The sequence below is a fragment of the Lampris incognitus genome, chromosome 13, assembly GCF_029633865.1.
Source record: "Lampris incognitus isolate fLamInc1 chromosome 13, fLamInc1.hap2, whole genome shotgun sequence".
Taxonomy (NCBI): Eukaryota; Metazoa; Chordata; class Actinopteri; order Lampriformes; family Lampridae; genus Lampris; species Lampris incognitus.
The window spans coordinates 22,395,653-22,408,292 of NC_079223.1; the positions used below are offsets into that span (position 1 = coordinate 22,395,653).

At 44.1% G+C, this 12,640-nt stretch overlaps 1 protein-coding gene across 1 annotated transcript in view; it reads left to right on the forward strand.

Annotated features, from left to right (window-relative positions):
* LOC130122476 (pro-neuregulin-3, membrane-bound isoform) overlaps positions 1-12,640 on the forward strand; it is a 583,791-nt gene that overhangs the window by 260,219 nt on the left and 310,932 nt on the right. The window lies entirely within an intron of this gene.

Genomic DNA, 12,640 nt, shown 5'->3' on the forward strand with positions numbered 1-12,640 from the left:
TGACAGCTGCTTTTAATACACCCCTCTGTTTTGGTGACCGTCTGCTGCAAACTTGCCTTCATATTGTGCAACTTCTCTGAAGAGCATAGCAGGTAGACATTATAAAGTTATCTCCACTGAGAACAACTTTGAAATGAAGCATCAAACTTGTTGTTTTCCTGGCTGTGGGACTATGATGTCTCTACATTCCCTTCCTTCCCAAAGATGTGGATCAAAGGAAGACATGTGGCTGAAGTTTATTTTTTTCGACAGTGAAGTTTATTTTCGATGGTGAAGTTCCTGACCAAGAAAATCCTCGTCTTTTGGTCTGTTCATCACATTTCTGCAATAACTTCTTTGCAGAAGCATCAGCAAGAACAGAATCAGCAAGTTGCTAATATTTTTTTTTCTTCTGGCAATTAAACTGTTTTGCAGCTGACAGTGATATAGTATATGCCTTTGTGTGTTTTGTCATAGTTTGCTTGCTGGCCAGCATTGTATTTGTGTGGTGTTATTCACTGTAACACATAATCTTGTGTATTTTAGTGCTTATTTATCATTTCACATTACTGTTTTAAGAACCATTGCATTGCGTTTTCACTTCATTGCACCATGACACCAATATTAAATCAAGTTTATTTATATAGCCCAAAATCACAAGGTAGTCCCGGGTTGTATTGTAAAATCAGTACAATATACTACAATATGCAGCAACATGTTACAGGTGGCACGGTGGCATGGTGGTTAGCACAGTTGCCTCACAGCAAGAAGGTCTTGGGTTCAAACCCCTGGGTTGTCCGACCTTGGGGGTCATCCCAGGTTGTCCTCTGTGTGGACTTTGCAGGTTCTCCTCGTGTCTGCGTGGGTTTCCTCCGGGTGCTCCTGTTTCCTCCCACAGTCCAAAGACATGTAGGTCAGGTGAATCGGCCATACTAAATTGTCCCTAGGTGTGAACGTGTCTGTCCTGCAATGGGCTGGCGGCCTGTCCATGGTGTTTCCCCGCCTTCTGCCCAATGAATGCTGGGATAGGCTCCAGCATCCTGCGACCCTAATTAGGATGAGCGGCTTGGAAGATGAATGAATGAATGACTATTACTGACAACAAGGTGCAGATAATATGAAATAATTTTCTTACTTGTTCTACATAAATTTGCAATTCATCTGTCAACCCAATGACACCTGAATCTAGGTCAAGCTTTTCCCTGCGCTGGAGGAGCACTAACGTAGTATGGATCAAGGTCTGGCAATACAACACTAAAGTCAAACTAACAAGGTAACAATGTTAATAATACTACCAACTAACTTCTCACTTCCAACCATCACTGCCTACAACACAATGTCAGTTTACTTTTCTGAAACATCCTGCCAGGTTATTGACTGAATTGCTGATCCCTCTTTTTTCCCCCTTGCCATTCAGGGTTGGACTCTGGCTCAAATCTATATAAGGTCCGCCGGGAAATTCAGGACCGGCAGATATATTGTTTGCTATATGTCCTTATTACAATATGTTGACAGCTATTTCAGGAAAAGTGGAACAAGTAGAATTATCTCAGCCTATCCATAAAGTTTGCTTCCCAGAATAGAGATTTTAAGATTGAATATGATGCTAAATTTTTAGTATCCTATTCACCTTGCCTTTTAGGGCTTGCATACCTTCGAGGGCTTCCAGATTTATATTTAGTTTCAAGTTCATGTGTGACATAAATGCAGATCCATCCATTATCCAAACCACTTATCCTGCTCTCAGGATCACAGGGATGCTGGAGCCTATCCCAGTAGTCACTGGGCGGCAGGTGGGGAGACACCCTGGACAGGCCACCAGGCCATCACAGGGCTGACACACACACACCACACACACACACACACACACACACACACACACACACACACACACACACACACACACACACACACACACACACACACATTCACACCTAGCGACAATTTAGTATGGCTGATTCACCTGACCTACATGTCTTTGGACTGTGGGAGGAAACCGGAGCACAGACACGGGGGGAACATGCAAACTCCACACAGAGGACGACCCAACACGACCCCTAAGGCTGGACTACCCTGGGGCTTGAACCCAGGACCTTCTGGCTGTGAGGCTTACATTTCTAGTCCATATATCAGGATAACAGGATTTTTTGTCAAAGTGACAGCCCTACTCTGTATCTTGACAGTATTATAAGTAACAGGGATAAGTGCAGATACCGTGCTAATATTTGCACCACCCGTTTCCAAATATATTCCTTCAGCAACAGGAAATTGTAAGGAAATCATTGCACTACACCCTCACTACCACCACCACTTCCACACCACCCCGCCCTTTTAGCTTCCTCCTTTATCGCTGTCTCCTTCACCTTGTGGACTCCTTGTGGGTCTCCATTCAGTGACACTGACAAGATGTGTCATAACACTGGCTGACAGTCAATGCTGCTCAATTCAGCTGTCCTCTGTTTAAACCTCCAAGCCAAATGCCTGTTATTGGCTTCAGGCCCGCATCAGGGTGGTGTCATTCATCCGTGCCATGATGCAATTGGATGGGTACATGGCCAGGAGCGGTTGCTTCTAACGAAGCCAGGCATGGTTTAATGGGCATACTACAGTTAGTGTCACTCTTTTACTTCCCTTCTCCTTTCATTTATCCTCTTTCTGTCAGTAATTAGATCTCAGGGTGCAGTGAATTCTGTTGCACGTTAAAGTTTGTGACTGTCGATTTAGCAGGTCAAAGTTGTTTCTGTCAATATAATACATGACTATGAAATATTGCTGCACTGCCAATATTTGTACAACTATCAAGACTAACTGCAGCTAATAATCCAGCTTCCATAATCATTGTTGTTTTTTTTTTTTATTCCCTACTCCTAATACCATTATGACCTCCACTATTACTGCTCCCTTTGTGCATATTACCATTCCTTGTACTACTGATATGACAACTACTGCTGCCATTGCTACTGATTCTAGTGCATGTACTGCCTTTGCAGATTTCTCTTCTTCGGTTTCTGGTGTTTTTTATTTTTAGTTTATTTTTTTATCTTATTGTCCGCCCCTCTGACCTGGTCTGTCTTTGTCAATGTGAATCAGCTCAGTGCCTCACCTATTACTACCATATTTCTCATTGATTCTACCCTTTTCCCTCTGTCTTCATCTCTCTCTCTCTCTCTCTCTCTCTCTCTCTCTCTCTCTCTCTCTCTCTCTCTCTCTCTCTCTCTCTCTCTCTCTCTCTCTCTCTCTCTCTGTCACTCTCATTCTTATCTCTCTCTTCTGCTGCTAGCCAATTTGAGCTTGTGGAATTGGGTATATGGAGCTAATGACTCAATGGAATTTGTGATAATGGAAACCTGGTACGGCATGTATTGAGAGAGAAATGTCTTTTTAGCCTCATTTGTCTCACCTGACACTTGTACTATTGTTGTTGCTGTTGTTGTTGTAGACGATGAAGTATTGTGGTCTCTTTTCACCCCTTGTCTCAAAACGACAAACCTGCACTGCTCACATTGCTGTAAAGGTGCCACCTGTTTGTCCGGACCTCTGTTTAGCTTTTGGAAAATCCCAAAGTAGTGTACAACTCCGGCCCACACAGAGAAACAGCTGCAATTGAGGTTGGAACATATGCGCAAAACATGTTTAGTGTACCAGAAAACTGGTGAGTCAGAACTGTCGAACCATTAAGGAAATGCATAGTGGTCGCCCTGTGAACCTGAAAATTGAGCTGGATAGAATTCATTCAAAACAGTACAAGAGAATGGAAGAGGATTTTTAAGAGGGTAGCCAACTTATGGTACCTGGCTGGAGTGAGATTTTGATGCCATGGGCTTGATCAAGCATACGCGCACATGCACTTAATCATGTGCACATATTTGGACTCAATTTACCATCAGGGTTCGCAAAAATATGCAGTTTACACATGTGGCGGGAGCAGGAGCTTCGGTCAGATTTAAGGATATAGCCTGACTACACCACCCCGGGACTTCCACCCAGGGAAATACTCACAGTTTCACAATGTTAAGACATACACTAACCCAGTAAAGGGCACACAGGTTCATTTGCTAATGAAAATCAAAGATGTGTTGTTTCCAGAATCAAAACTAAAATGTTTTGTCATGGTTTAAAAAAGCAATAACAAGGGTTTACATGAAGAGGAGAATCAGAATGGTAGCAAGAACCAGAAATAAACAAAAAGAACACAAGAACTAGTCTACTCCACACACACACACACATAGCCAAATCTTACCTTGGCTTGGTTCATGCCAGGTTAGTTGGAGTGTGGCTGGCCCAGTTGGACGTCATTCAATATGGCTGTGAACTTGAGCAGCTGTCCAATCAACATGGAGATTAGCATCGCGCACCAATCAGAGAGTAATTTAAGATGCATCTCCATGGAAACACCCCTATAAAACATCCGGTTTTCGATTACTCAGCTATTTTCTAGAGTCAAAGTCGTTTGCTTGGTTTAACATTACTATACCAGAAACACTTCGCCCGTAATGGTCTTCGGACGAGGGGTGGTTGATGCGCCAAAGTAATTCATTTTCAATGAGAGGGGAGCGGGCAGGTAGGGGGGCGCGGGCAATCTGTCAGGCGGAGATCACGCTATTTCTCACAGTTCCCCCACCCCGAACAGGCACCCCCGACCGACCAGAGGAGGCGCTAGTGCAGCGACCAGGACACATATTCACATCCAGCTTCCCAATCGCAGACACGGCCAGTTGTGTCTGGAGGGACACCCGACCAAACCGGAGGTAACATGAGGATTCGAACTGGCGATACCTGTGTTGGTAGGCAACGGAATAGACCGCTATGCTACCCGGACGTCCCAGTGGCCACACATTTTATATAATTTGGTAATGTGGAGATTTCTAATCTTGTACTCTCCCTGGTGCTGAGGGCTCGGGCTTTTTGTCTTTAAACTGCTCTCCCATCACTTCAATTGTTAATACACAATTTATTCATCCGTTTCGTGATCTATCCATATGCAATTCCAGACTGAATCACCAGTGACAGTTGCAAACCCTGGGACAGCCCCACCGGCTGTGCTGCAAAATAGTCCTAGAAAAGGACGAGGAGTTTTAGCTTTTTTTCTAGCACTGCATTACAGTTCCCAGCCTCTGGTTAAATTGTACCTGCAAATTACTATTTACCACCTGTGCTTTATTCTATAGGGTAAAGCACTGGTGCCATGCTACTAAAGCCCAGGTGCTTCATTAGCACGCAACAGCATTTCTCCAAATACACACATATACCGTGTATGCACACATTCTTTCTCTCATATTGATACATTCAAACACAAACTCACGCACAGACACATTTAAGGTGTGAAGGCTATTACATAGTATTGTAGCGAATTCGGGGGCAGCCTGGGAACCGTCACCACAGGCGGGACGCGAACCTGTGTCTTCCATTCCGCAAGCGACAACGTTAACCAGTCGACTAAAGGGTCCGACCCGTTAGTCAAGGACCAACATGTCTACTTATCCATCTATGTTACACTGCCCCCCCCCCTTCGGGAAGCGCGTCCCCGCGCTTCGGCATATCAGCTTCCTCACGCCTCTGGGCGCACGCGCTTCCGATGACCTCATGGTCTCACCATCCCACTTCTGACACCAATGTAGCAAATTGTCCATGTCTAATTATCCATGCACGTTACACTAATGTAACGTGCATGGATAAGTAGGATCGGACCCTTTAGTCGACCTTCAGTCGACTGTAACGTGCATGGATAAGTAGACACGCTGGTCCTTGGTTAACGAGTCGGACCCTTTAGTCGACTGGTTAATGTTGTCGCTTGCGAAGCGGAAGATACGGGTTCGCGTCCCGGCTGTGGCGGTACCTGAGCTGCCCCCCATAATTCACTACATTGGTGTCAAAAGTGGGATGGTGAGACCGTGAGGTCATTGGAAGTGCGTGCGCCCAGAGGCGTGAAGGAGCTGATATGCGTAAGCGCGGGGACACGCTTCCCGAAGGAGGGGGGGTAGTGTAACGTTCATAGATAAGTAGACACGTTGGTTCTTGACTAACGGGTCGGACCCTTTAGTCGACTGGTTAAAGTTGTTGCTTGCGGAGTGGGAGACACAGGTTCGCGTCCTGGCTGTGGCGACGGTCTCCCAGACTGCCCCCAGAATTTGCTACAGTATGTTATACCCATTTATGATAAGTTCAGCATATTAACTTACTGGTATTTGATGGTAGACAGCTCAAATGGCACTCTTGTTCAGTCGGCCTAAAGAGTTGTGGTCACATCTACCAATCAGATCAGCTGGCTGCTCATTGTGCACCTACCTGTGCATATTCTTTTGCTACCACGACCTCCCCAGCATCCACCGGTGGGCTCTGTTTCTCTTAGTTTCTCAATTTGGGAATTTTTGCAGTCGTCATTCCGCGATCGTTTCTGCCAGCGAATCAGGGCCCTGATGCCCAATCCACTATGCTGCATTTCATTAAAACGGCTTTAATTTATATGGGACTTGTCTGATTGAACTAACTATAAAATATATATATATATAATAAAAATCTAGGTTAAGCACCTTTGGCACTACTTTTTTGGGGGCTTTTTTGTGGCGGGGGGGGGCTATACAAATAAACTGAATTTTGACTTTATCAGGCATGCTGGACAATTTTGGATTAGACTTTCATATTACGATATAATTGTTAGAATGCACTGATCCAAATGCCACCATCTTGAGTGTCTGTACCAGGATAATACAGTATACCGTAGCAAATATATTAATGGACAATAAACATTTTGAACAGTCATGTTAAATGTGTATGATATTAGCACTACAACATTTTGCCTAATCATTTTAAAGGACTGACTATCATACAATTTAGCATTGGTATAAGTTTTTATTTAAAAAAAAATTTCTCGAAATGGCCAAACTATAGAGACAGAACATTACCAGTTTTCCATGTCATTTTTTTAATCGATATGCAGTGGAGCATCAGTATTTTCTCACTCATTCAAGATGGTCCCTGATCTTGGTTAACAGTGAACAAACAATAGTTCTGCAGATGTATGCATATTGTATATGCACACATACTTCACATACTCTCTAATATTTATACATTCAGAGACACACACACACACGCACGCCTTTTTTATTTTTCCAATGTGAAGGAGCAACATGCAAGCTAAAGCTATTGTTTTATATTTAGCATCTCTCTCATCTGTCTGAGTAAGTGATCACAGGAAGGACAGTGCGAGGCCTGGAATTTAAGTGGAGGCTCTTCTGCTTAGCTGTCATTTTGACCACATTTTTCTCTGACACAAATGTCTCCTGTCAGTACACAAAGGCCACTGAGTTAAACTATGGGGACTTTGAGCCCATGAATTGATGAGTGACTGCTGCAAATGTCTAAATTTGTGTTACAGGTTCTGAAAGAAGTATTGGGCCCCAAACTGATGCTACACATTTATTTGTAGGGTGGTTATCTGTGAAACACGGTCAGCGATGCTCATAATCTCTTCGCGGCACTAGCTCTGTCTGTGACAGCCGAACTTCACTGTATGCCGCGAAAGCGATGTGTGTTGACAGCTAAACTTAGTGTCCTCTGCTGACATTTTGCTGTCCTAGCACAGACACACATATTTATACATATATATTTGTATATTTACATTTATTATTATTTATATACATTTATTTGTATATTTACATGAACAAAAGTCTTTGGTTCAGCCTCTGGCAAATATAATAATAAATCCTCACAATGTCTATACATTTTGAAATGAGGGAGGGGTACTACTATATAGCCTGTTGAAACCCCTTATGGGTCACACTCTCCCCCCAAAAATTAAATGTCTCCTGACATTTTCTAGAGACACAAAGATTTGTATTGCACATCTGATTTAAAGAGGTAGTACACATCGTAGATGAGCACATATGTCAATGGGTTGTTGTCTGTGTACACAACAAATGATGAAGCGTGGTACACGTAATCATAGAAATGTTCACAGATGGCCCACTTTAATGCTAAAAACTCCACCTTCCTGGAGTGGAGATGGTACCTCTTCTCTGACGGACTCAGGGTGCGGGGGGCCATATGGTAATTCTCTCATCATCCCTTGCTGACGCTGATACAACACAACACCCAAATCAACCTGGGATGTGCCACAATGTAACACAAATCGTTGGGTGAAGTCAGGATAACCAAGGACAAGAGGCTTTATGAGTGCATCAACCAGCTGGTTCAACTCTTCCTGGTGGGAGTTGGTCCAATGTACGGGTGTGTCTTACTATCTTCTTCTGTCTTTCTGTTGACTGGTCTGGGGTGTGTTCTCTAGGGTTTGGGACAGTTATAATATTGTACAGTGGGTGGACTATGTGGACAAAGTTGTGGATAAAGGGTTGGTAATGGCAGAGGAACCCAAGCATCTGGCGTAGATCACCAGCAGTGGCAGGTGTTCATTCCTTTAGAGCCCTCACAGGTGTCATCTCCACGGGGTCCATGGTGTAACCTTCTCCTGTCATCAACTTGCCAAGAAACTTCACACTGGGCTTAAAAAGTTCACACTTCTTCGGAGTCAATTGAAAATAATGCTCCTTGGCACACTGGAGGACTAAACAGACATGCTCCAAGTGTTCTTTGAAGCTGCTGCTGTGTACAGGGTTGTCATCCAGGTACGGGAGGCAAATCGTGTCTCTCAGCCCAGCCAAACAGTGTTCCATGTTCTGAAATTCTGCCAGTGCAGAGCTCAGACCAAAAGGTATACGGAGCCATTCATAGAGCCCTCAGGGCATGAAAAAGGCTGTCAATGGGCAGCTCTCTTCATCGAAGAAGCCCTGAGCTTCCTCCCAGTGCATCCAACATGTCCTGGATTCTTGGTATGGGATGATGGTCAGGAACTTACTTGCAGATGAGTTCTCTATAGTTACAACAGCGGTGCAGGCTGCTGCCTTTTTTCTGGACACATGCCACAGGCGATGACTATGGCGAATGAGATTGGGTGATCCACCGTGCGTTCAACAACTCCTGCAGATATTATTTTACTTCATTGTGAAGAGGCTTTGGAACATACATGTAGGTCTTTTGCACTGGACTTGTGTTGCAGAGGCTGATATGCATCTTGAGAGATGGATGCAGCCTACGTTGTCGCCATCAAATACAAAGGCCTGACCCTCCTCCCTCAACAGTCCTTGCCACTTCCTGTTGACCCTCTGGAAGGTGTTTGAGATCTACAGGGGGGTCCCATGTTATTCATCTTTCCTCTTGCTTGGTACCAGGTTGTAACGCATGTGATTTGCCAGTTGCCTTGTTGGACTTGAACTCCATGCTGTCTGTCTTGTCAGGTGTTGGTTTATTCTCTTTGGTCTGAATGGCTGCTGAGTACACTAGCTTGACTGATTGATTTTAGGTGTCCAACAACTTTATGACAGTCCAGGTAGATAGCTTGGTCAGTGGTGTTTGTCATTGGTATTGGTACATACAGTACTTTCCTTTCTGGGATCCGCACCAGCACTTCATTGAAGACCACACCCTCTGATGGAAGGTTAAGCATGTCAGGTGAAAAAAGTATTTCTTGGCTGTGAACTTGTGAACCCACATGTGCTTGGGCATAGACGGTGATGACTTGATTGACTGGCAAGAGCACTCTTTTCCCATCTGTGCAGACCACATCAGTCTTTGGGTCTGAAACACTGTTCTTCATCAACTTCACCACTTCTGAGCAGTTTTCACTGTTATGGCAAATGCTGTGCTCATTTTGTGTTTTAGCTACTTTCTTCCACCTTTAGTCTTTCCCTCATTTCTGTTGATGATGGTCTCTATGATATTGTAATCTATATGTCACTGATGACTGCTGGGCCACTAGACACAAGCATTGGCACTTGTAGATCACTTGTCATGTGAGGGTCACTGTCCAGCCAAAAGATGATCTCAATCCAGCCAATTTATGGGATGGGTGTGTCATTGGCAGTGAGAACTGTCAGTGTCCCCTCCCCCAAAAGCTCTGAAATAGGTTGGGTAACTGTTTGGGGCAGGTGTTTCTGTTGCCAGGAATCATTTATAATGCTAGACTGTGCCCCTGTGTTCCACAATGTTTTAACTGGCTGACTGTCCATAAACCAGTTTACCATAGATCTGTTTCCTACAAGGCCCACTAATTGTGACTGGGGGGGGGGGTAGATAGTAAACTGCATTCACAACTAAATAGGCTTCTGCTGCTTTTTCTCTGGGTGCTGTCATTGGCAGAGGTTTTGGGCTGGTTGAAAAATCCTTATTTTGAGATGCTTCATCCTGGACTACTGGTGGTTCTGCCTCAGTTGTCCTCACCCATTTCCCAATAAGTTTCTCCGCATTCTGCATCCACGAGAGAAGTGGCCCTCTTGCCCACATCTGAAACAGTGTGAACAATTTTCACCTACCTTCTCTTCTGTGCTTTTTTTGCTAGCCTTTCTCTCACTGCTTCGGTCCAGGAGGTCAGGGACTTGTCTTCATTACTGCAAGGAACATCTGCTTCATTTCTGTACAAAACTCTTCCATGTTAACTGCTGTGCATTGATGCTGTCAGATTTAGTCTCTTTCCTTTCACTGTTTTGACTACCACTGCTGAGTTGGACTCTTTTGGTTTAAAGCGGCTTTGAGCACGTTTGGAGTCTGTCTGTCTGAATTTCAAATTGGAGCTCCTGCACTTTGGGGTATTTAGCAGCAGTGAACCTTTTCTGCCTCTCCTGCCTCTGACTTTCAACCTTTGCAGCTTCATTTACCCCCTATTATTTCTTCATCTGTTATTCTCACATCACTGAGGAGGGTCAGGGTATGGCATTTCAAAGAGTCACTTAATGGTCCAGTTTCAATTGAACAGAGGAACTTGCACTGAATGGTGGCTCCTCTGTACATCATCAGTTTCCTCATTTGCTGCCTTCCATAAGAGTTCCTGGGTCCTGGGTACAACATTAAACTGCAACCGTTGGGTCGTCGGTGACTAAACCAGCACCCCCACTTCAACTCTTGGGTTGTTGTGAAGACGGTGTGTGGACACCCAGCAGGACTAAAAACAAAACCTGTCAAAGGGCGGATGAGTTCCTTTGTGAGCCAATGGCCATCCATACCTGGAGAGGAGATAAGGACCACCAGGTACTCCCCCTACTGAAACACAATGATGACTCAACCGCTGAGGCATCAGCTGTGCTCCTACGACCTCCATAGGTTATGGAACAGATGATGATGATGATGATGATGATGAGAAGAGTTCCTCCTTAAGCTCAATTACACAGGATATTAAGTTCAGGGCAGTCTATTTAGGCTCTTGGGAGATGTTTATAAGATGGTGGTAGAGGTAAGTGGAGCTGTCTACGTTGTAGTGACCCTTCAGAATGGTGAGGGTCAACCCACGGTTGGTAATAAAAATAATGATAATAATAATAATAATAAAAATCAAACTTATATAGCACTTTTTAACACTCAAAGTCGCTTTACAATAAATGGCGGTGAAACAAGACAACAGATAAACATAACAGACATACAGGAGTGAATCCCAACATGTCTCTCAAGGGAACCACTGGACTGACAACCCTGATTACAGCTTCCACAATTTCTGTCTCAGTGTGTCCTTTTTCTATCCCCACTTCAAACTGGCAGACTAAACTGAGATATGCCCACTTTCTCCAATTTGCCCACAAAATTTAAACTCCCTTCTCAATATTACCTCGGGCAGTGTGTGAGTTAGCTGTGGTCGGCTCTTGAGTGGAGAGTGTGTGGTCTGTTGGAGAGGGTTGCATGACAAGAAGTAGTTTCCCTCAAGTCCTTTCTTTGGAGCAAGCTCCTCTGAGGATTGTTCCTTGTCTGGTATCCTTTGTTTTGTCTCTCAATAAATGTTAGTAGGTCAGTGAAAAACTAACCAACCTCATCATCATCTTGATTTTCCTAAATCTCATCCAGCACACTTTCTGCCATCTTGATGAGCACCCTTTGTGCCTTACTGCGGGGCTCTCCACTGTCCAGGCCATCACATTTCAGGTACCTGCAGACATCCATGAGAGACTCATCCCCAGCGGCCATATGGCTGTGCTCACTCTGTCACATGGGAGCTGGCTGCTATCCATCTCACTTAAGGTTGATGAAGGTTTGGTTCTTTATGAAGGATGCTGTTGGAGGCGATGCGTCTTTTGCCTCATTCTGGTTGACTTGCCAAAATATGTTACAGGTCCTGAATGAAGCACTGGGCCCAAACTGGTGCAACACATTTATTTTTAGGGGGGGGGGTTACCTGTGCAAAATGTTTAACACAGTAGTTAGCAATGCTCATCATCTCTTCATGGTACTAGCTCTATCTCTGACCTGTGAACTTCATGGTATGCTGCGAAAGCGATGCGTGTTGACAGCTAAACTTAGAGCGTCCTCTACCGACCTTTTTTTTCCCCTTAATTTTGAATCACTTGATAGAAGCAGTTTACACAGTTATCCTTAGTTAGACACCTTTATGGAGTGATTCATCTTTTCAGCTTTTTACAGTATAATTATAGAACACAAAAATGGAACACAGGGTTTTTTCTCCCTTTATTTTAGGTAAATAAAAAAACAAAACAAATTTAAGCAAAAGAAGGGTGTTTCGGGGAAATACATGTTTTCTACTTCTCCCAAATTTCCTCAAGCCTCATGGAGACTGCTGATCTTTTACTGTCCTAGCACAGACTCATAATAATAAATAGTCATTGGTTCT